Source organism: Dipodomys spectabilis, unplaced genomic scaffold (assembly GCF_019054845.1).
Source record: "Dipodomys spectabilis isolate Male_0828 unplaced genomic scaffold, ASM1905484v1 ptg000783l, whole genome shotgun sequence".
NCBI classification, from domain to species: domain Eukaryota; kingdom Metazoa; phylum Chordata; class Mammalia; order Rodentia; family Heteromyidae; genus Dipodomys; species Dipodomys spectabilis.
In genome coordinates, this window is record NW_024871460.1 from 5,932,420 (window position 1) to 5,955,550 (window position 23,131).

The 23,131-nt window shown below is 43.5% G+C and overlaps 1 protein-coding gene across 1 annotated transcript in view; it reads right to left on the minus strand.

The window, feature by feature from the left end:
* The window catches only part of Deptor (DEP domain containing MTOR interacting protein), a 121,596-nt gene that overhangs the window by 97,195 nt on the left and 1,270 nt on the right, over nt 1-23,131 (minus strand). The window lies entirely within an intron of this gene.

The window sequence follows — 23,131 nt, forward strand, 5'->3', positions numbered from 1 at the left end:
AGGCCATGGTTTCTGGTCAGCCCCAAGAAGGTGCTATGATCACTGAAGTTCTGGGTGGGCAGCCATTTATAGAAAGGTATAGGGCCCAAACAGAAGGGAGGTGAGTGAAATTAATCACCAAGAGTTTGCTACCAGACCACCTAGAACTTAAGATTTCTCACCAAGGCTCACACTTAAATGCATTCAATGTCATTAGTATAAACATTCTTCATGGCCTGGGCACTGGTGGCTCACACTTGTAATCCTAGCTGTACAATAGGCTGAGATCTGAGGATCCCAGTCAAAAGCTAGCTTGGGAAGACAAATCTGTGAGACCCTTGTCTGCAATGAACCAGTGAAAAGCCAGAAGTAGAGCTGTGGTTCAAGTGGTCAGCTTCGAGTGAAAAAGACAAGCAAGAGTGTGGGGCCTGAGTAGAGGCAAAAACAAACAAACAAACAAACAAACAAACAAAATGTAAAGAAATACATGGTTAGAATCGGTCACATCAATGGTTGTATCAAGTTTGGGAAACATCTTTAGGTCTTTCACGGTTCTGCCTTGTTTTATAAGCACTTCAGGGAGCCCATTTTCTCTGTAACTCCCTACTAAGCAATGGCAGATAGACAAGGTATTCATTCCTGCTGGTGATTATATAAAGAATCTGAAAGCTTACCAATCCTTATTTAGAGCCCCATGAATGCTCAGCATGGCTCCAAACACCTGTGGCCACTTTTAAAGTACATCATTCTTTAAGCCAAAGACAGTATCTTCTAAAGATAGCTAGGTAAAGAAAGACCTCATTGGCTCTCGGCCACATCTGCTGACAGCTGTCATCTGAACCGGCATGGTGCTTGGCAAGAGCTAAAAAGTCACACTCTATTAATTTAGACAACTGTGGCTGAAAGGAGACCCTTGGGAAATTATTAAGATGCTAGAGGGACGTTCCATGACTTGGTTCTATCTATTATCACCCCACTTTTCTTTGTTACTTTACCCTTGGTGCTGGGGCTTGAACTCATAGCCTTATGCTCTTACATGGCTTTTTCACTCAAGGCTGGTGCTCTAACACTTGAGCTACCCCTCCAGTCAGGCTTCTTGCTAGTTAAATTGGAGACAAAAATCTGATGAACTTTTCAGCTAGGGTTGGCTCTGACCATGATCCTCAGAGCTCAGCCTCCTAAGTAGCTAGGATTACAGCATGAGCCATTGGGCATCTAGTTCCAGTATTTTTTTGGGGGGAGGGTGGTCAGAGGGGCCTGTCCTGGGCCTCGAATTCTGGGCCCGGGTGCTGTCTCTGAGCTCCTTTTGCTTAAGGCTAGTGCTCTACCACTTGAGCCACAGCTCCAGTTTGGCTTTTTATGTGATTAATTGGAGATAAGAGTTTCAGGAACTTCCCTGCCCTGGCTGGCTTTGAATCCTGATCCTCAGATTTCAACCCCCTGAGTAACTATAGGCATAAGCTACTAGCACCCAGTTCAGTATCTTTCATATTTGTTGTATTATATCTATATCTATATCTATATCTATCTACATATATCATGCTGGGAAGCAAAGCCAACATGGCAAACCCTCATTCCACATACTAGATAGTAACTGATACTTGTGCTCTGAGAATTACTAGTAAGCTGTCATGGCTTTGAAAGGAAGTCTTGCAATCTATTTAGCCTAGGTGTCTGTTTTTCCTTGACCCTGAAGAACATCAGTTATAGCCTGGAAGGATTCTGATAAGTTAACTCTTTAGTTCCTGGTTGCCTAAGATTTTTTTTTTTTTCCTTAAGGCTAGTTAGTATTCTCCTACTTGAGCCAAAGCTCCTACTTGTGACTTTTTGGTGGTTAATTCAAGAGTCTCACAGACTTTCCTGCCCAGGCTGGCTTTGAACTGCAGTCCTCAAATCTCAGCCTCCTGAGTAGCTAGGGTTACAGACGTGAGCCATTGGTGCCCAGTTTCAATTTCTTTATTTTAAGGTGAGAACTGCAGACAGTAAGTAGAACCAGCCTAGAAAAAGAGGTGTTAACACCAAAGCAATAATAAACTGGCATACTTTATCAAAGACACAAAGTAAAAATAAAGACTTGGACTAGTAATGTAGCTTGTAGCAGAGCACTAGTCAAGCAAGTGCAAAATTTTGGGTTCAATTCCTGAACAAACAAAAACAACAAATCAGAGAACTTTAGCATGATAATCCAGAAACATGATTTGATCGTAATCGATGTAATCCATTGTTGCACACAAGCGAACAAGCAAACAAGCTAAATAAATCCCTGTTTGGGGAGTAACTACACGTTCTAACCTTTTCTTGATTGTGAAGATTATTTCTAAAACTCTTCTGCATAAGAAAGAATTATCTTTTCTGGTTTTTCACCACCCGATTTTCGGGTAATGGCTGTAATGAGCACATTATCAGTTCCCTTCACCTTCTCCCAACACTATTTACCCTTGCCTGTGAAGCATGGGGAAGTTCTCACCCAAAGCAAACTCAGCCTGTGGAACTTTCCATGAACAACTCAGGAAGTATCACACTGTCTGTGCAACTACTTCTTATCCTGGGACTATCTTGACTTCAGAATACATTCCATTTGTTTCTAGAATAAATAAACCACTATGCAAGTTCCATACAGTTGAAGATCTACCTTTATTCTGAAGTTTTTCAAAACATGAGCTAAAGTTCAGAAGGGAAGCATTATGGTAAAAAGAAAGACAAAAATCTTGGATTAAGAAATCTGTAGCCAGTGCCAGTGGCTCATGCTTGTATCCTAGCTACTCAAAAGTCTAAGATCTAAAGATCACAGTTGAAAGCCAGCCTGGGAAGAAAGTCTGTGAGACTCTTGCCACCAGAAAATGAAGTGGTGCTGTGGCTCAAAGTGGTAGAGAGCTAGCCTTGAACAAAAAAGCTCAGGGATAGTGTCTAGGCCCCAATGCTAAGCCCCACGACCAACAAGGAAAAAAAAAGAAGAAAAAAAAAAAAGAAATCTATGATAAAGCTAGGTATGGTGGTACATGCCTGTAATCTCAGCACTTGGGAAGTAGAAGTAAGAACACCACCAGTTCCAGGCCAGCCTGGGTTACATTGTGAGATAAAAAAAAAAAAAAAAAAATCAAAACAAAATGAATCTGTAGTGAAAATATATTACATGCAGAAAATAAGGCATTGTTTGCACCTGAAAATATGCATGTTTTCTTCTCGTTCTTCTGTAGTATGTGGGTTTTGTCCTATGCTACTTCTGTACTTCTTATTGGTGTTACACAGTTGACTCCATAGAGTTTTCTCTATGTCTGAGTTTTCTCCAACTCTCCCAGCTTTTACAGAGCTTTACCTCTCCAGTTCTCTCTTACCCCACCCCTCAGTAGTCTGAGATGCAGGCAGAGCTCATCTCCAGAGCTATCCAATAACCAACTTCATCCTAAAGCTCTACCAGCCTGGCACTAAGCCACTGCATTAGCACAATACATTCAGTTGGATCATACATAACAATCAACACTTCCATCGCTTAGAAAATACTAAGTTTGGGATATGTGAGAAATAGGGAACACAGACCAAATGCATTTCACATTGTACCAAAGCAATATTTTATTCAGTTGACCCCTAATAATTGAAGGATTCTTACTCCCTTTTTTCTAATTAAAAAAAAAGGTTATCTTGATTAAAAATTTAAGCTGGTTAAACTTGGGTTTTTTTTGGGGGGGGGGCAAAGAAAAATGATTTGAGGAGGTGAGGTTGATTGTGATCCTTGTAGATATGTGTGGAAATGTCACAGTGAAATCTCTCCTTGTAAAACTAAACGTATGATACAAAAAAAAAGAAAGCCATCTTCCTCAATAGAAGAAAGAATCATAAGAAGAAATCTCCCTGAGGTTAAAAATCACGTTGTTGATTTCTTGGCACCTTGTTCAATATGAGCAAAACCACTTCTCATGGACTTGCAATAAATATTTATAGGCTGATGAACCGAAGATGGGATATTACCACAAGGCACACGTATGAGAAAATTATTATCATGGGAAGAGATGAAAAAGGGACAGAGCCACGTTTCTCTGACATTTGGTGGCACAATCTGTGCCCTGTGTGTGCCCGTGAGGCGGCAGATCAATTCCTAACACAAGGTCAATTGTCTTTTTTAAAAGGAGCCGTCCTCACACCCTGCCTGCCGGCTCGCGTGGACCCAATACCTGGACGGCTGCCACAGACCCTATGCTTTCTTGGTTGCCTTGTGAAAAAAAGACGGTCCTTGTTGCTATGCCATCACAGAGCCCTGAGCTCAAAAGTCAAACAGAAAAATATGCTTTTGATGTCATTATCAATACCAAGAAGAGCCACGGTGGCGGAAAGAATAGCCTCCTTCACTCCTGCTTCAACAAGGGCTATTTACCATTTTGAGAGGTCCTGCCTCTCTGCCAAATGTGGCACAATGTCCCTTTTATTAATCTCTGGCCACAAGTGCCATACAGCACACAGAAAGACTGCTGGCCCCACTGAAGAACAAGAATGTGCCCAGGAGACACCGAGAAAATTACATGTGGGCTTTGACTACCCTAAAATAAATAGCGAGGGTTACAGATGGAGCTCAAAGCTCTGGTGTCCTGCTTGGAGCCCTAGGGAAGCCCATGGAAGTCTTCCTGAGGTGAAGCCTGGCAAAGATCTGGTTCCAGCTCATCACTTGAGGCTTGTGGTATAGCACCACTGAAAATTAACTTAATCCAACAAATATTCATGGAGTGCCCAGTACTACCAGACACTGTGTAGCATCCGGGAGATGCAGCCATAAGGCAGGTACATCTGGCCCCTGCCCTTGGGCTTCAAGTCTAAAGAGGAACCTTCAAAAACAGAGGAGCCTATATGTAGAAGGCTGAGACTGGGAGGATCACAGTTTGAGGACAGCCCGGGCAAAAAAAGTTCCTGAAACCCTTTTGTAAACCAGTAGCTGGGTGTGATAGAAATTGGAAGCTAAGATTAGAAAGACTACAGTTCTAGAATAGCCAGGACCAAAAATAAATAAAAGAAAATCTGGGACCTTCATCTCAACAAAATAGTGCTTGTCCAAGCTAAGCAGGATGCAAAAAAATAGGAGGATCACAGTCTAGGGGTAGACTCAGACTAAAAAAAAAAAGAGAGGGGGGGGGCTGGAGGCATAGCTTAGTCATATAGCATATACCCAACAGGTGTGGGGCCCTGTGTTCAAACCCCAGTGTAAGCCTCGGACCAACCACCAGGGAAACAGCTTAAAATACCAAGTGTCTGCCATTTATTTCACTGACTTATCTCATCCTTAGCATGATTTTTAACTTCTTGTTGTGCACATTTTAATGAGTACATAATACATCAGAACAGTACTACACATATATAACTGATAATGTGCTCATAATGGGGGAAAGTTTTATCTTTTATTTTTTGCCAGTTGTGGGGCCTGAACTCTGGGCTTGGGCGCTGTCCCTCAGCTCTTCAGTTCAAGGCTAGCACTCTACCACTTGAGCCACAGCACCACTTCTAGCTTTTTCTGCATATGTGGTGCTGAGGAATTGAATCCAGGGCCTCATGCATGCCAGGCAAGCACTCTACCACTGAGCCACCTTCCCAGCCCAGGAAAGTATTTTTACATTTAGGGATGGGTGAGCAGAAACACTGGAAAATCAATGGGCCACAGAACTCACTGGGCTTTCCTGGGCCTGATATGTCACATTTGCAAGTCTTTGTACTAGTTCTTGCTTGGGCCTAAAGAGTCTCTGCCTTCCCCAGGGTGGTCCTGGAAGTCTCTGTTAATCCTCTCCAGCAGGCAGAGGGTACCCCATCCATCCAAGGCTCCCATCGCATCGTGAACACCCTCCTATGATAGAAGTTGTCATGCAGGGTTGTCACGCTCAGTTCACATAGCCAGCCCTGGACCAGCTGGCTGAGCAATCTGGTGGTGAGCCCTTAGAGCGCAGGGCTCTCATCATTTACATAATGTTTTCAAAGGCCAACATAGCTGCCTAGCCCAAAAGAGACTCTTAAAATTTATGTGAGAGCTGAGCACGGGTGGCTCACACCTGTAATCCTAGCTAGCTACTCAGGAAGCTGAGATCTGAGGATTGTGGTTCAAAGCCAGCCTGGGAAGGAAAGTCCATGAGACTCTTATCTCCAATGAACCACCAGAAAACCGGAAGTGGCGCTGTGGCTCAAGTGGCAGAGCATTTCAGCTCAAGGCCCAGGATTCAAGCCCTAGACTTCAACTGTTCCCCCCACTTCAAAAAAATTATGTGAGAAATGCATGCTTAAGAAAAAAAAAAGGGGGACTGGGAAGGTGGCTCAGTGGTAGAGTGCTTGCCTTGCATGCATGAGGCCCTGGGTTCGATTCCCCAGCACCACATAAGCAAAAAGAAAAAAGCCAGAAGTGGCGTTGTGACTCAAGGGGTAGGGCACTAGCCTTGAGCTGAAGAGCTAAGGGACAGCGCCCAGGCCCAGAGTTCAGGCCCCAGGACCGGACCCCCCCCCAAAAAAAAGGAAAAAAAGAAAGAAAAGGGGGGGTGAGCAAAGTTTCAGGGGCTCATGCCTGTAATCCTAACCACTCAGGACACTGAGTGTGAAGCCAGCCCAGGCAGAAAGGTCTTGAGACTCTTATCTCCAATTAACTACCACAAAGCTGTGGCTCAAGAGGTAGCTGATAGCTAGCCTAGAGCAAAAAAGCTCAGCGACAACACCCAGGCCCCCTGAGTTCAAGCCCCAATATAGGCACACACACACAAAAAAAAAAAAAATCAAAAAGAACCCTTGAATACATCAGAACCACAGAACATAATTTTAGCTATAAAATAATACCACTGGGCTGGGAAGGTGGCTCAGTGGTAGAGTGCTTGCCTCGCATGCATGAGGCCCTGGGTTCGATTCCTCAGCACCACATACACAGAAAAAAGCCAGAAGTGGTTTGGTGGCTCAAGTGGGAGGGCACTAGCCTTGAGCTGAAGAGCTGAGGGATAGCAACCAGGCCTAGAGTTCAGCCCCCATGACCAACCAAAACAATAAATAAAAATAAATAAAATAATACCATATCCAACTTAAGAAATCAGTATTTTAAGAAGATATTTATTGGCATGCATTAGTTGTAGAGGGGTGTTTCATTGTGACACTTCCATCCATGTACATAACGCATCCCCATCACGCTCCCTTATCGCCTCACTCTTAAAACAATTTTATCAGGCACCTGTGGCTCACTCCTGTAATCCTAGCTACCCAGGAGGCTGAGATCTGAGAATTGCAGTTCCAAGCCAGCCTGGGCAGGAAAGTCTGTGAGATTCTTATCTTTAATTAACCACCAAAAAGCCAAAAGTGTAGCTATGGCTCAAGTGGTAGATTGCTAGCTTTGAGACAGAAAAAAACAAACAAAAAACAAAAAACTGTAGCCAGTGTCCAGGCCCTGAGTTCAAGCCCCAGAACCCATGTGCATATGCACATGCGCACACACGTGCGCACGCACACACGCACACACACACACACACACACACACACACACACACACAAACTAATAAAATTTAACAGGTGTCACTGAGCTCTGAATTTTTAAGATTTCAGATGCGTATATTCATATATGTGTGTGCATGTGTGTATACATATAAACGTACAGAGACAGAGAGAGAAAAAGCTGGTATTGAATTCCTGATGCTCTTGCCTCAGGCTCCTGAAAGCCAGGCTTACAGATATGTACTACCATCCCTGGCTCAAACTTTAACTGGAGATAAGAATGTCCAGGACTTTACAGTCTGGGGTGGCTTGGGACCCCAATCCTCATAGCTCAGCCTCCTGAGTAACTAGGAGCATAAGTGTGAGCCCAGGGCACCCAGCTCAAATGTATGTATGTATTTATTTATTTAGTCTGTCATGGGGCTTGAACTCTGGGCCTGGGCACTGTCCCTCAACTCCTCAGCTCAAGGCTAGCACTCTACCTGAGACACAGCGCCACTTCTGGTTTTCTGAGTGGTTTACTAGAAATAAGAGTCTTCGGACTTTCCTGCCTGGGCTGGCTTTGAACCGTGATCCTCAGATCTCAGCCTCCTGAGTAGCTAGGATTACAGGCGTGAGCCACCGGCACTTGGCTCAAATGTATTTCTTTTTTGCAGCTCACAGCATCACTGAAAACCACTTTAGTGACTCTTCAGAGCTTCAGCCTTATAATGCTGAATACAGCAATTGGAATAAAAATATCTGAACTCTGCCTTAATCTGTGTGTGTGTCCATGGCTGTAAGTTAATCTCTCTCTGAGCATCATTTATTTTGCCATTTTGCAAGCTTTTCTTCCATATGTACTGTGCATCAATCTCTGGGCTTAACACCCGGGCTACCAGCAGCAACTAAGACAGTATTACAGAACTCCCTGCAGAGTTTCTCACCTCTAAATGGGGAATCTGAGTAATTCACATTCCTCTTAGCTAACCAGGCTAAAGAGCAAAAGAACAGGATGCAGACAATAATATACATAAAAATCTCTTCTAAAATAGTAATGCCATCCAAAATGTTCTCTAATGTTCATAATGTGTAGCACAAATACTTATCACAGGACCAAAACTGAGGGAAGAAAAACTGTGACATTTGCACCCCGCCCAGCAAGTGTGTGATCCTACACACCAAAGCCCAATAATATGACCTACTCTCAGATTTTTTCAGAAAGCACTTGTACCAACAATAATCACTGTTATGAATCCATGAGACTGAAATGATCTCATACATGTGGGGGGTGGGGAGAGGAGGGGTAATGCTTGAATTCAGGATATGCGTGGCTTAAGACTAGCACTCTATTACTTGAGCCACAGCTCGACCTCTAGCTTTTTTTGGTTGTTAACTAGAGATAAGAGTCCCATGGACTTCCCTGCTTGGGCTGGCTTTGAACCGTATTCCTCACATCTCAGCCTCTTGACTATCTTAGATTATAGGCATGAGCCACCAGTACATGGCAGATTATTATATATTTCTAATAACATCTGTGAAAGTTACAAATAGTACTACATCTGTGTATACTTTTACCTGAGATCCCATTACCAAATGATTCTAAAGTGGAAGTCTGACCCTAAATAGTAAGCAACTTCCACAATAAAGCACCAGACTAAAAAATTTTTTTCTTTAAATAACGTTCCCGCCGGGTGCCAGTGGCTCATGCCTGTAATCCTCGCTACTCAGGAGGCTGAGATCAGAGGATCTCAGTTCAAAGCCAGCCTGGGCAGGAAAGTCCCTTGAGACTCTTATCTCCAATAAACCACCAGAAAATAGGAAGTGGTGCTGTGGCTCAAGCGGTAGAGCTAGAGTGCTCCTCTTGAGCTGAAGAGCGCAGGGACAGCACCCAAGCCCAGAGTTCAAGCTCCACGACCGACCAAAATATAAATAAATAAATACTAAATAAATAAATAACGTTCCCTAGTCCATGCTAGAATGGTATAACTGTCTTTGTCCTTGCATAGGTCTAAAACTATGAACAACCAAATGAAATCACCTAACTAAAAATAGTCTGCCACTCCATATGAATTCCATAAGACAGAGAAAGCCAATTCTTCACCAAACTTCCTCTCATTTCAAAGGAGGAATAGTCTTGAAAACTAAAAACAATTTCACTTTCCACTATAGATCAACCAACAAGTATCTATTTTATATTTAATTCTATTCCTAGAACAGAGGAATGTTGTTGTGAGAGTTACATCCAGTCATCTTTAGAACACTTGTTAGAAGTCAAACTTTTTCACCTTCTAGTGCTTGTACAAAAGTGGGAAATTATTCTGTATCAAGTAGAATTAGCTTTCGGTAACTCTTTGCAATGCAACATTTTAAAATAAATATTGATTTTGTGCTTCTGGCAAAAAAAATTGGAAAGATGGGCTTAAAACTGACATCTATAAAAGTATTTTCCCATTCTTGCCACTCATTTCTGTATCATTGTGGTTCTTTGATTAAAAGGAATCCTGGCTGATGTAAGCAAAGAAGGATTTTGCTAGAAGGATACAGAGGCTCTTAGAAATTCAAAGAAAGGCTGAAAAACTCAGCCCCATAAACAGGAATTGTACAACTCTGTACACAGCCCTGAAAACAGCCCTAGGTCTCATTAGAGAAGCATGGAGAATGCTGGAAGCATTTAAAAATAGATAGGTAAGAGCTTTACAGAGACATCACATAGCTTGTAAATAACGAACACTACAACATTTTGACATGTTAGTAAGAATCTCTGAGGTAGGGAGCAGAAAGTATGGTTTGTCAGAACAGATTCAAGATGATGAATACAAACTGAAAAGCTTTACCAAAGCTGCTCGGTAGAAGGCCGTCGTCTAACATGTGCTAGGTCCTAGATTTGATTCCCAGCACTGCAAAAAAACTAAAGAGATTTTACAAAGCAAAAGCCACATCCATTACCAATGCTGGAATACTCATCTCGGACAACGGATATTTAATTTAACTGAGGTTCTTGATTCCCAAGGTAAATATCTATCTCCCATGAATCAACAAAAAGCTGGAACTGGAAGTTGGGGTCCAGTGGTAGAGAATCAGCCACAATAGGTAAAAGCCAAACAAGAGCCTGAGGCCCTGAGTTCAAGCCCTAATGACAAGCACAATTTTTTTTAAAGAAGAAAGAGAGAGAGAGAGAGAAAGAAAGAGAGAGAGAGAAAGGGAGGGAGGGAAGGAGGGAGGGAGAGAGAGAATGTGGGAGGGAGGGGGAGAAAGAGAGGGAGAGAGGGAAAGGGATCCAGTGATAGAGAATCAGCCACAATTGGTAAAAGCCAAGCAAGAGCCTGAGGCCTTGTGTTCAAGCCCTAATGATAAGCACATTTTTTTTAGAAAGGAGAGAGAGAGAGAGGGAGAAAGAGCGAGTGTGTGGGAGGGAGGGAGAGGAAGGGAGGGAGGGGAAAGAGGGAAAGGGAGGAAAGAGGAGGGGAGGGGAGGGAAAGGAAGGGAAACGGGAGGGTGGGAAGTGGAGGGGAGGAGAATATATGGAATGAATGCAAAGTATAGGTTAAGCTTCTTCACTCATTCACTTCATACATGAGATCCTAACATCAAGAGCAAGAATGAAGAAGAGGAGATAAACCAAGTTCATCTGAGGAATCTACACTTAAAATATAGTAACAATTGTAAAAGGTGGACTGTTAGAGATGGAGAACCAGGGAAGGGCAGGAAGGAGAAAAGGAGAGATGACTATGGAAATGATTGAAATACATATGTATAGACATGAAACTTACATGAGAAAACTTACTCATTTTTTTTAAGCAGGGTGGAAGGGAGGGAGAGAAGAAAGAGTAAATAAAAGCAGTGAATTTGATCCAAGAACATTATACGCACATATGGAAATATCACAATGATTGTACAATTAATTGATGCTAATAAAGTAACCAAAAAAGAGAAGCAGAAAGACTACAATCTAATCAAACTGCAATCTAGCAACCTCATTTAGGTTTCTAAAGTGACGTGTGAAAGTCTGGAAATTTCCGTCAGAACAAGCAGCTGCTTAAAATATGACAAAATGAAGAAGCACTGTCTCCCAGGCTAAGGAGACAATATTTTTTTAATGTGGCTTAAATTTACAACAACTTCTACAACTTCTAAATTCCAATACAACTTTATTTACAAAAACAAGGCAGTGGAACACAAGTGGCCACCATCCATATACTTAGTCTATCTGTGGCATACATGATTTTCATATTTCATTCAAGACTTTCATCAGGTAAAAGTTCTTGTTAAAGCTGGGTACAGTAGCACATACCTGCAATCCTAGCACTACTAGGTAGAGGTAAAAAGATTCTCCGTTCAAGGCCAGACTGGGCTTCTAGCAAGACTCTTATCTCAAGCCTCCAGTCAGTTCATATTTTCAGGCCAGGCATGGAGGTGCACACATGAGTAATTTCAGTAGGAAGGAGGCAGAGGCAAGATGCAGAGCTTACAGCTAGCCTGGGCTACACTGGTTAAAAAAATTATAATTCATATTTCAACATGAGGAAAACATTTGTACATGCTCATTTCATAATAAGGAAAATGCTTCCTGAATATGAACTCAATTATGTTGTCCTGTTTACCACTATTAATAGCAGTAACAATATCTAACACTAAAGTTTCCAACGTGCTAAAACTTTTGCATAGACATAGTTGCAAATGTCTTATTTGTGCTTCCCATTTGATAGAACAAGAAGCCAAACTTGAGTTTGGCCTAGTCAGCAAAAGAACTCAGAGTCAGCCGCATTCATTTTATGCAACCCCCCCCCCCCCAAGATTGAATATCCCCCTTTAAAACACTCCTTATCTTCTCTCAAAGTAATTCTCTTAGTACACTTGGAAATTCTAAAATTATACCCAAATACCTCTTCATAGCTTCAGAGATCTTTACACTCTTTCTATCTTGAATCAGAAAGTCCCAGATCATTTGAGTTCTATATACTTCAAGTCCTAAAATCAACGTCTAACCTACAGATCTTATCATGGTGTAAAAAGTTCACTTATAAAATTACTGCCTGACCTATTCTTACAAAGGGAGTACAAGGGTCTTAAGCAAAATGTCCAATGCTTTTTAATTGTTGTTTAATTTTTGTCTAGGTTTTTTTTTAGAGACAGAATCGCACGATGAAGCTCAGGCTGGCTACAAGTTCTAGCCCTTGATCTTTGTCCAGAAGAAGGGACAGGAAGGCTTGTGGGAGAGAAAAGATTGCTCTATGAAAGCACACATTCAGGAGGCAGGGACAGGAAGATGGTGGTTCAAGGCCAGTCTAAGGCAAGACCCTATCTCAAAGATAGGTGGGTGTGGTGGTGCTTATAGTCCTAGCTTCTAGAAGAGGTAGAGATAAAAAGGCTTGTGGTTCAAGGCTGAGGATAGCGTGGGCAAAAGTGCATGATTCTATCTGAAAATTACGTGCGAAAGGACATGGCTCAGGTGACTTGAATGCCTGCCTATCAAGTATGAGGCCCTGTAACACAAAAACAAGCATACATTCCTCCAAACATTCTCATTTTGTCACATTCTGCCGTTTCATGCCACACTAATAAAAGAATGAGTTTTAAAAACATGTGGCCTAAGCTGGGCGCTGGTGGCTCACGCCTGTAATCCTAGCTACTCAGGAGGCTGAGATCTGAGGATCACGGTTCAAAGCCAGCCCGGGCAGGAGAGACCATGAGACTCCTATCTCCGATAAACCACCAGAAAACAGGAAGTGGCGCTGTAGCTCAAGTGGTAGAGCGCTCTCCTTGAGCTGAAGAGCTGAAGGACAGCGCCCAGGCCCAGAGTTCAAGCCCCACGGCTGACCAAAAAAAAAACAAAAACGTGTGGCCTAACACGGCACATATATCTTCATTCTGAACCATGTAGCTCTAAGGAATTAACTGCATTTCTCAGATTTAACCACAGTACAACACTGTGAACAGGTCTGGGTGTAGTTTTTTAAAGTGTTTTTTCTTCACGATAGACTGTACTGTAAGCAATCTGAAGACTCAGTTCTCAAGATTTCAGACATCTTAACTAGTTCTTGCTGTGCCATATTAATAATAGCATTTTTTATTGCCATTCCTGGGGTTTGAACTCAGGGCCTGGGCACTGTCCCTGAGCCTTTTTGCTCAAAGCTGGTGCTCTATCACTTGAGCCACTGCTCCATATGTGGCTCTTTTGATAGTTAATTGGAGATAAGAGTCTCATGAACAAACTCCTGCCAGGGCTGGCTTTGAACAGCAGTCCTCAGATCTCAACCTCCTGAGCAGGTAGGATTACAGGGGTGAGCCACCAGCACACAGCTAATGACAGCATTTTTTGAGTAAAATAAATTCTCATATCTTGTTATAGGTAGATGCACTTGAAAAGGAAAAACTGCATCCAGGTGCTGATAGCTCATGCCTATATTCCTACTCAAGAGACTGAGATCCAAGGATCACAGTTTGAAGCCAACCTGCACCAAGAAAAATCTGTGACATTCTTATTTCCAATTAAACACCAAAAACAAAAACAAAACAAGCAAAAAAAAACCAGAAGTGGAGCTGTGGCTCAAGTAATAGAACACCAACCTTGAGCAAAAAAGCTCAGGGACAGCACCCAGGTTCTGAGTTCAAGTCCCAGGACCAGCACCAAAACAACAACATATAAAAACCCTCCAGATAAATGTGATAGAGTAAAATTTCCTTTCACATAAACCACTAATAAAGACGTAATTTCCCCAAGTATGACTGCTCAGTGACTAGGGCCTTCTGTCCATAACCCGTCTATTTAGAAGAACAGAAGAGAGTTGAAGATTAGAGCTGAAGATCAGAGATTTGAGTCCTGGCTAGAGGATCATGGGAGGAATGCTGGGGAGGTCATGAAAAATGAATATATATATATGAATGTGGTGTATATATATATATACACACACACACACAAAATGAAATTCTATGCTTTCATCAGAAAGAATGACACAGCCCCACTTGTAATGGGAATACTTGGAAAAATCTTATTAAGTGAAGTAATCCAGACCCAAAGAAACATAGATCCCATGGTTTCCCTCATTGGTAGTAATTAGTATATGTCTAGGATACTCTTAACAGATGAGTAGAATAGCTCAATAGCTATGTACATATGACCACATAAGATGATGCTAAGTGAAGTGAACCCCAAGACATGGACACAAGAGGTTTTTCTTTGTTGGTGCTGTTTTTAATGTACTATGTGATTTCTTTTTCTTTTTCTTTTCCCTATGACTTATCCCCTGTTGTCACTGTATTTGATGTTGGTGCCCTGGGTATTGTAGATACATTTACTTGCATTAGGGAAGGGGAAACATCAACATGGTGGGACAAAGGACAAAAGGCAAACCAATGCGACAGCGATACACACAAGACAATACTCGAAAATGAACTGTACAACTTGGTGGGGGGAGGGAAAGTGGCAGAAAAATGAGGGAAGGGGTTCAGCAAGAAATGTGCTTACTACCTTACGTATGACAATGGAAAGAAAGAAAGAACGAACGAACGAAAGAAAGAAAAGCAAGCAAGCAAGCAAGCTGGATGCTGGTGGCTCACGCCTGTAATCCTAGCTACTCAGGAGGCTAAGAGCTGAGGATCATGGTTCAAAACCAGCTGGAGCAGGAAAAGTCTGTGAGACTCTTATCTCCAATGAACCACCAGAAAACCAGAAGTGGTGCTATGGCTCAAGTGGTAGCGTGCTTGCCTTGAGCTGAGGAGGTGAGGGACAATGCCCAGGCCCAGAGTTCAAGCCCCACAACCTACGACAAGAAGGAAGGAAGGAAGGAAGGAAGGAAGGAAGGAAGGAAGGAAGGAAGGAAGGAAGGAAGGAAGGAATCTCCATGGGGGCACTGTCTGTGTCTGCCAGGGAGTTCTCAGGAGGTCAAGCTGCAACCAGGAAATCACAGAATGTAGATGGAATACAGACAAGAGAGAAGATCTGAAAATGTCCCAATAGTCTCCCAATCTTCACACAGTCTCACTCCTTCCCCAAAAACATTCTTTCAGAACTGCTGACAAAGAGCCAGACCAACTTCCTCTTCTTCTCTGTGTTCCCTTTAAGAAAAAAAAGTTATCTGGTAGCAAATCATTACCCCACATGCAAATCATCAAATTATTCTGTCACAATCAATCCTCGTGCAATAATGGTTTCTAAGGTCTTCCTGGCCCCAAACATCTACACCTGCCCGTTAAAGAAGCAGGAGTGAATGATAAGGCAGTCCTTTGCATCAGACTCCCTCTCTTCCTGGCTTAAAGTCCCCCACTGGGGCCGAGTAGAAAGTGCTGAACCTGCAGCCAAATGTGTTGGTTCCAATCCTGCTTCTTAAATTTCATGGATGCTTCTCAATGGGTTTATCTGGAGCTTCCCACTCCCTCTCTACCCTTTCTCCACTCTGACCACGTCAGCCTTTTTCTCTTTCTCCCTCTCCTTCTTTCCCCTCCTCCCTCCTCCCTCTCTCCACCCCACCCCTTCACATGCCCCTTAGTTTTTTTTCACTCAAAACTGGTGCTCTACCAATTGGGGCTCTCTTTACTTCCAGTTAATTGGAGATAAAGGTCTCATGAATTTTTCTGCCCAGGCTAGCTTTAAACTGTGATCCTTAGATCTCAGTCTCCTCAGTAGGTAAGTATATAGGTGTGAGCCAGCACTGCTCAGCTGAGCTGGTCTTAGGCAACATAAGCAAAATAAAAATCATTTTTAAATCACAGTCCCGTGTCAGGACTTGAGTATAAAAGTTTGCTGCCTCTGAATACATCTCATAAAAAATATAAACAAAAGGCTTCATGCATCCCATATGATCTATATTAATTGGCTATTATTCCTACTAGTTATGCCATAAGACTCCGTACACAATCAGTGCTACAGTTTCCAACACAAAGTGAAGGCAACCATGTTGCCTTCGGTATAAGCTTACATCTCAACAGGACAGAGTAAAAAAAAAACAAAAAACAAGCATGCCCCTGTCATAATCAGTTTCTACTTTATAGAGAAAGAAGGGGGGAAAATGGATAAAATGTGTGATCTAAAAGCCCTTTTCTCAGCTTATCTAAGTAAAAGCACATTCTGTGGCTATGCCAGGCAGACTGCATGCTAATTACTCCTGAAGCAGCTCTTGCTTACACTGAGCTGACTTATAGAGGGCTTTGGCTGGAGCTCTTTTCTGGGTGGAGGTGTTTCTTGGAAAGACACCAAAATTCGAGGACTGCAGAAATCATTCTTTACAACTTGAACTCGAGCCATTTGCAGCTTTAGTCACACCAAGTTTTGCTGGACTTCTATTACAGAGAAAATTTGAACATCAGGGGCTGGTTGGGGGAGGGAGAGAACTTGAGGATCTGAACATTGAAAGCAGCCAGGTCCAGAATGGACTGAAGCATCTCCTAACCTGCCCAACCTGCATGGTTTCTGGGTTTTTTTTTTCTGTAGGCACTTCTCTGTAGAAGTTACCTGAGTCTTATTTCTCCTTATATTGATTTCAACCACCAGGTGTGGCCACCTATGCCTGTAATCCTAACTACTCATGAGGCTGAGATCTGAGGATGGGGGGAGAGGGGGGGAAGGGGAGACTCAAATGCAACAGCTTCTTATAGCCAATTCACCAACAAAATAAACAAAAAAGCCAGAAGTAGAGGTGTGGCTCAAATGGTAGAGAGCCATCCCTGAGCAAAAAAAGCCAAGTAAGAGAGAGCACCAGGCCGAGCTCAGGTCTTAGTTCCAAAAAAAAAAAAAAAATCATATCCTACATTCCTCTCCCTCCCTTTCTCTTCTCTCCTCTCCTCCTCCTACCCCCCCCCCCCCCCGCCCCCGCCCTTCTCTGAGGCCAAATGACCTATGTGGACCACATCTGGATCATTGCCCCAGCCAGCAGTCCCTGAATCATTCTTATTCTGGAGTAGCTGCTCTGTGTGGGTAAGGTCGATCCACTTTTGGACTGATTCAGTCTCTGGAGGATCTAAGCTGGTCAAATGCGGCCAGGGGAATACCATTCCTCTCACCACAAAGTTGCAGATAAGACAAAGACCATAAGACTCGGTTCTGCCCCAGTCAGTTAAAACAATCCCAAAAGATCAAAGCTCAACTTCCGTAGCTGGCAGACAGCAATTGGCCCGCCCAGTTTGGTGTGAGAGGTCACCGGATGACTACAGGAGATATCTGGTAGAGGACAAAGCTAATGCACAGAGCAGGGAATCATGAGCAAGGGCATGGACGAGAAATGGACCTGGAATTCTGGCCAACACTCACCTGAAACATAATGTTATGTTGTCCCCAGTGATTTAAGCCACTCTGTGTTGCCCTTTTGAATGATCAATTATTAAACTTCAATGATGCTTTTCTTCCCCTCTGCAGTGCATTTGTACTTGTAACCTCCACAACTAGACGGAATTCTGAGAGAATGGACTCAAACCAAGTTCTATATTTACCCTTCCCATCCCACGTGGCCTGCCTTAGTTCCTTCCATTTTAAAATGGAGATGATGGGGGCTGGGAAGGTAGCTCAGTGTGGAGTGCTTGCTTTGCATACATGAGGCTCTGGGTTCAATTCCTCAGCACCACATAAACAGAAAAAGCCAGAAGTAGGCGCTGTGGCTCAAGTGGTAGAGTGCTAGCCTTGAACTGAAGAGCTGAGGGGCAGCGCCCAGTCCCACAGTTCAAGCCCCATGACCACCACCAACAACAACAAAATGGAGATAATGGAATTATTATAAGCATACTCTACACACTGAGTAAAATCTGATGTTCTCTCAGTCTCTCTGTCTCTTTTGACATTCATGGGGCTTCAAGTCAGGGCCTGAAAGCTGTCCTTAAGGTTTTGTGCTCAAGGCTAGTGCTCTACCACTTTGAACCACAGCTCCACTTCTGGCTTTTTGTGGTTAATTGGAGATATGGGCTGGCTTTGACCTCAGATCTCAGCCTCCTGATTAGCTAGGATTACAAGCCTGAGCCACCAGTGCCCAGCTCTGCTATCATTCTAATTTAGTAAAGAATTAGCTTGTTTGGACATCCACGTCTTCAGAACCTGTTAAAAATCTAACCCTTCGGGGCTGGGAAGGTGGCTCAGTGGTAGAGCGCTTGCCTTGCATGCATGAGGCCCTGGGTTCGATTCCTCAGCACCACATAAGCAAAAAGAAAAAAGCCGGATGTGGCGCTGTGGCCCAAGTGGTAGAGCGCTAGCCTTGAGATGATGAGCTGAGGGACAGCGCCCAGGCCCAGAGTTCAGGCCCCATGACCGGACCCAAAAACAAAACAAAACAAAACAAAACAAAATCTACCCCTTCACTCACCCTCTAGGAAGATTATTACCTTTAGCCTTTTGTCCCATGTTTCTCTCAAAGCTTACAAGAAAGCATTACACCATACCAGATAGTGAGGCAGGCCTGGGCTGCATAGCATGACCCTTTCTTAAAGAACAGCCAGCCAGGCATAGTGACTCATGCCGATAATCCCAGTTACTAGGAGAGTTTGGATCAGAGGAATCAGTTCCAGGCCAGTCTGGGGGAGGAAAAAAAAAAGAATTATAACAAGACCCCATCTCAAGAAAACAAGCTGTTGTGGTGGTACTCATTTGTGTTCCCAGCTATGAGGGAGGCTGGAGGAGGATTACTGAGGTTCAGGTGGCCCATGCTAACAACAAAACCCCCACAAAATCCTATGTGGAAAATAACAAAAGCAAAAGGGCTGTGGCTCAAGTGGTAGAGGCTGCTTAGCAAGTGTGAGGCTCTGAATTCAAACCCCACTAATAAAAAAACAAACAAACAAAACCCCACACAGCCATCAGTAGCTGCATGAAGGTTAGCGGTAGAGACTTAAGCCTTCCTCAGCTGCTACAAGCTGCGACCCAGCTCTTCTGCAGCTGCCGTGGGCTTCCCCAAGCTGGAGCCCTGGTGTTTGTCCCCTTTGGCCACACCCTGGCAACAGCTGCTATACAAAAACCAGACATCCAGAAGGATACCTCATCCCACCAACAGGGTGTACATTAGACTCCATCTCCCCTCCCTATCCAGTCTTGACAGTGTTGGACAAGATACGGGAAGTGATGGTGTGCACACTTCCCACCCAGCCACAGATCTCCAGGCTTCTGCTGGCTTTGCCATGGAGAGCAGCTGCTTGTGCAAGTGCTGCCAGCCCCTCGAGCCCTCGGTCCCCAAGGCGGTCTCCAGACTGGCCCCCCAACCACCTAATAATTCCCAAACACAGCCACTGACATACACGCTTCCAAGCTTAGTGAAGGATCTCAGATCTAGTAGACACTAGAGAAGACTGAAATGTGTGATCGTTCTAGAGATGCTTGTCGGTCATGGGAAAGTACTACTGAACAGCCAAGATTTTAGAAGAAGAAAAAGCTCTTGATTCAAATAAATACTAGAAAAAACAGGGGAGAAGAAGGGCCTTCCTTCACCTGACATTTATCTTCTTTGGAGATTGGTATACTTTATTTGGGGATTTACCCATTTCCACACGAACAGGAGACATCACTTAAATAGCAACAGGGTCTTTGCAACAGTAATCCCAGGGATCTGGGACAAGCCATGACACATGTAACCCCTGCATTTGAGTGGCTAACATGGGAAGATTGGGAGTTGAAGGCCAGCCTGGGCAGTATTGATAACCTAACTATCTCAAACAACCAACAACACGCAGTTGTTTTATACATGCCCTTGCTGGCTTGTTTTATACATGCCCTTGTTATAAACCATCTATTTGTAATTATTTTCCTCTTCCCCTTCCCTGACTCCCCCTTCTTTTTTGTTTTGTTATTGTTAGTTGGAAGAAGTGGAGCTATGGCTCTAATGGTAAGAATGCTAGCCTTGAGCACAAAAGCTAAGGGAGAGTGCCCAGGCCTTGAATATAAGCCCCAGGATTAGTACATAGCATGCGTGCACGCACATGTGCACATGGAGTAATCAGCCTTGGTGAGGGATGGGGGGATGTATTCAAATACATTTTCTTTTTGGTATTAACGACTGGAACCTAGGGCTTCCTGCAGAATAGGCAAGCACTCTACTACCAACCCCCTTCCAATTTTATGTGACAGGGTCTAGCTAACCCTATCTGGGCTAGTCTCTAACTTGAGATCCTCCTGTCTCTGCCTGCTTTGCACTGAGATTACAGACATGCATCATCATGCTCAGCCCTGAATCCATTCTTTGGTGTGTGGGGGGGTGGGGGGGGCTTGAATTCAGGGCCTAGGCACTGTTCCTGAGTTCTTTTACTCAAGCTAGCATTCTACCACCCTGTGCCACAGGTCCACTTCTGGTTTTCTGGTGGTTCACTGGAGATAAGAGTCTCACAGATTTTCCTGCCTGGGCTGGCTTTGGACTGTGATCCTCAGATCTCAGCCTCTTGAGTAGCTAGGATTACAAGCGTGAACCACTAGTGCCCAGCTTTCCAAATCCATTAAGATGCAAAACTACAGAAATACATTGGCCAAGGTAGTGAGACATTTGATGACAAAAGAAAAGCCTGAAGAGAATTCAGGAAAAAAGGTCATGCGGTCAAAATGGCAGGAAAAAACAAGATATTGTGGTGCTTGTTCTCTTGCGACCAAACTGCAGAGAAGTGTCAGTACTGGGCACCCTGCTCCCCGCTTCACATCTGGAGCATATGATAATCACAACACCACGCTTCTTGGCATATTGATTTAGTTTAACAAAGTTCCTTCGCGTGGGGTAACCCCATTTGATCCAACACCACAAGGCCTGCGTGGGTGGAGAGGATTGCATTCTGCAGGGAAGGGCACTAAGGTTTGTGGATGGAGCAGGGAATGGCTATAAAGACAAAGAGCAAGGAGACGAAACTGAACGAAGCCAGTTTTGAAATGTCACATCCCGGTTTCGTATTTGGTTTCCTTCACCTCATCACTGATGACCCAGAAAGCAAGGCCAGGCAAGAGAAAGCAGAGGCAAAGCCGTGGGTGGGTATGAGGCAACCAGGAAGCAGGTGGCCTGGTCATCACTAAGTGTCCAAAATCATATTGTAAAAGGGCAGCTGAGGACAAAGGACTACACAGCGACACCAATAACAAGCTAGCCAGAGCTTCCACCCCTCCATCTATTCGGAGGCCAGGCACACGGCCGTTTGCATCTTTAAATTCTAAAGATGGTATTTCCTTGTACTAGCTTGTCTACTGATGGCATACAATCCTCATTCGAATACTGAGTATTTGATGGACTAGTCCCAGAGGTAAAACAAATTACAGAGGTCAAAATTTTCCAAAGTAAAACAGAAGTGGGTAACATTTATTCAGAAGTTGGATGTGTGTGTGTGTATACCTATCCCGGGGCTTGAACTCAGAGCCAGGGGTCTGACGCTGAGCTTCTTTTACTCAAGGCTAGTGCTCTTGAGCATAACTCCACTTCTGGCTTTTTTGGTGGTTAACTAGGGATAAGTGTCTCCTGGACTTCCCTGCACGAGCTGGCTTTGAAGCATGCACCTCACTCAGACCTCAGCCCGCGAAGTAGCAAGGATTACAGGTGTGAGGCACTACTAGCACCTGGCTTCCTCTGACTTTGATGGGTATTGTGTCATGTATTTCCCCCCATCCAAAAAAAACTCCTGAACGAGATGTGTCATCACAATCAATCCCCTTTCTTCAGAGAAGAAACTAAGGCAAGACAAGTAGACGGTCTCAAAGTGACAGAACTGGTCAATGGAGAGACAAATCCCGGCAGCCTGGTTCCATATTAAGTGCTGTTAGTAATCACTTGGTCTTTCCTGCCAGGTGTGGTGGCCAGAAGTCACCTATGGTGATGCAGTGAGTCCAATAACAGTGATTCATTCCAGCAACCACTTGGAGATTGCTCACTAATACAGGAAGGCCTGGGACGAGATCTCACCACCTCATAGGAAATACTTTCAGCTTCATTGCCATTGTACAGATGAGGAAACAAAGGCTCAGAGAAGTGATCTGTCTAAGGTCACAGCTACAAGAGATAAAACGGATATAATGCTTACCATCCAATCCTCATCATAACGCCACAAGGTAAATTACATAATGAGTCATCATTGGGAATTAAAAACTTGCACAGGGCTCTGCAGGAATTAAACCTGTAGGAAGACTGAATTCACTCTGCCTTAAAGTCCTTCCCCAAACTTAATGTTGACACCTAACTACCAGGGCAGGGCAGAGCAGAAATCCAAGGCTCAATCTAACTCCTGAGAGAGAGAATCTATTTTTACTAACTCCTGACTATGGCCTGAAAACCACCACAGGCACAAAAGTGCTAGAAAGGAGAGAGCTGGGAACTGAGAAAGGACACTTAAGAAAGAAAGCATCTTGAAGACAAAGCACTCTACACACAATGTAGTATTTGAAGAAGAAATAAAAAGGAAGCAACTTTAGCCCACTGGTAAAGACATTAAACCACTTAAACAAAAAAAAAAAAGGTTTTCAGATTAGTTTTTTTATTTTTCCCAGAAAAGCTTTACTTCAATTTTTAAATTAGAAAATGTTATTAATACTGGGAAACAAACTTTTATTCCCTTTATTTTCGACCATATATACTTTAAAAAAATCAACAAGGAACACTTGTCTTTGCTAACACTAAACTGGATAAATCCCTACTTCCACTTCCTGGAAGGAAGTGTGCAAAGCTGGGGTAGTTACCAAACCTCCAAGGATCTTTCCAAGATTCTCCTTCACCGGGGCCTGAAACACAGCCATCTAGAAACCAAAATGGACTGGGAAATTCAAGACAACTAGAAGGAACTGGGGAGCATGGCATTCTGGGGGGTCAGGCAC